The following is a 2,513-nucleotide window of genomic DNA, read 5'->3' as shown; positions in this document are numbered from 1 at the left end:
AGTAACGCAGCGTTCCTACGGCAAAGTAACAGTAATCTAATTACCGTTTTTGCAATAGTAATCCCTTACTTTACTTGTTACTTGAAAAAAGTAATCGGATTACAGTAATGCGTTACAAGTAACGCGTTACTGCCCATCTCTGGTCATCAGGCAGGGACAATGCAAAGCAAATGTAGCCTATGTGTAAAATGTTGCTGTTGAGCAGTTGCTGCTGCTCCTGCTGCAGATAGTGCTGGAGGGGTGGGGGCGATCTCAAAACATTAAACAAGTGTTTTAGATAATAATAAACTTCAAAGACTATTCATACGGACATACTTACTAGTACATATCATCATCCAGAGTAAAGTCACAGAGAAGCGTGTACTCACCTTTGCTGTTGTTGCCACTTTGTAAAGTTTGAGTTTCTAATGAGGGTCAGTGTTGCCAGATTGGGTTGATGCTCTAATCCAGCCAGATGTTGTCTATCAATCAAACATAACCATTAAATAGCAGACCAAGCATCACTGCATTAAACACAAAAGAACAGTAAACTGGGTTTGCCAGCTGAATGACTGACTGTCTTTGCATCAGAAATGATTAAATGTATATATTTGTAGTTTCACTTTATTTATTCATATACTGCTGTATTTAAATGTTGTATTTAAATGCAAGTCAAACTTGCATCAGCACAACTAAATTCTCCACCTGTCCCTAGCAGCCAGTGGGAACACAGATGAAGGGAACGCTGGTTTAAGGTGCTTCTGAATTCTGAAAAAAATTTATTCTCAACAGGTTCTTCATCAATCAGCCTATTATTGCTTCATACATCTGCTTTTTTTAAAAATCCGTAAGGGACTTTTAAGAGCCATGTCAGTCTGTTGTAAATGTGTTTTAGGGCTCAGTTTCTGCCTTTATTGTTCTCTGTCTTGTGTGGTTTTTCTGTGTGTTTGTTCATTTATTTTTCCGTCCATCACCATGAGTGACTTCAAGCTCCGTTAATGGTCCTGGATAATGTGACTGATCAGCAGGAACTAATTGATGAGCTTCAACATACTGATGACTTGCTTGGTGAGGAAGCTCCCGTTTGAATTAACACCATGGGCACTTTTAGATTTCAACACAGGTGGTTGATTGTTACACTCTGGAAATGAAATGAAGGTTCGTGTTATTAAGCCAATAAATTATGAAAAACTGGGTTTAGATTCTTGGTGAAAAATGTGTTCATGACGGGGCAGAGTTCTTGCATTTTGTGTAAATTTAAGCATATAACAACTTGATTATTGCTTAATAAAAAAAAAAAAAGACAAACTGAAGCTACACAACACGGGGGGTTTACAAACACAAGTCTCACTTATTGGCTTACTTATTTATTCTATACGCTGTACAGCACATAAAAATTCACATTTTATGACTGGAATGTTTATTTATCTGGGCTAAAGAAAATTTATATGAAACGCGTATACTGCATATTTGCACCATGCATAATGCATATTGCAGGAAGTAACACCTGCATATGTTTAAAAAATGGCTTTGATTTGGATGCAGTCTCATTGCCACACTGCAGCGTACCAGCACAGCACTCCAGTTAGTTAGTCATCAGAACTGGTTTCCTGTCTCCAGCACGAACATTTCCTGTTATTGTTTTTATTTCTTTCGTGCCAATGTCATGTATCCACCAAAATGGATAATACGACCGACCACACAAGCAAAGAATGATGTCAATTACATTTGTTTTACTACCAAACGTAATGAATGTATATGATGAATGAACACTCAAATATTAACATTAAATCTACAGCTTCATGTTTACAATCAGAGATACACAAATGTGTTAGCTGATTTTTAATAGGTTTGATTTGTACACCAGTAACAGTAATGTGTTTAACAAGACTGTACAATTAGCCCCAACTCAAAAGATAGTTTTCTTGGCATACGTACATGAAATAATTCACAATCTGCACTTTAAAATACATGAGGAATACAGTAAGGTTTTCTAGACTGAGACGCAGTCTCAGATGGAACCACCAGATTACATCTTCTTGTGCTTTGTTGCCTTGTGTCTTCATAATAGACACGTGAGATGCATTTCCAAAATGTCTTTACCAAATGAATGTGCCATGTGTTAGTTCAGGTCATCCAAAGAACAGAAACACTTGGAACAAGGAAAACACAAGTGCAGCCACAAGGCAACAAAACAAGTTTGTACAGAGAAGGAAGCAGGCAGTCTAACGGTAATCGGTTCCCACTGCCACCATCTATTTGTGCAAAAAAGTCCAAAAATCAGGTTCACTCCCTCGTCTTTTTCAGGTGGAGGCAGAAGTCTCAGGAAGAGTTTCAAAACATAAGGAGAAAACAAAAATCAGCTGGCATTTGGGACAAAGTGAGAAAAACCTGCAAGTTTTAGAAGTGACCTTTGAAATGCAATCTTGTTCTGGTTTTTTTCTTCCTTCTTTTTGGGTGATCGTGGCTCAAGAGTTGGGAGTTCGCCTTGTAATCGGAAGGTTGCCGGTTCGAGCCCCGGCTTGGACAGTCTC

The sequence above is a fragment of the Pundamilia nyererei genome, unplaced genomic scaffold, assembly GCF_000239375.1.
Source record: "Pundamilia nyererei isolate P.nyererei 1_Seehausen unplaced genomic scaffold, PunNye1.0 scaffold00621, whole genome shotgun sequence".
NCBI lineage: Eukaryota > Metazoa > Chordata > Actinopteri > Cichliformes > Cichlidae > Pundamilia > Pundamilia nyererei.
The sequence above is the reverse complement of the archived record's forward strand: the minus strand, read 5'-3'. Positions refer to the sequence as shown.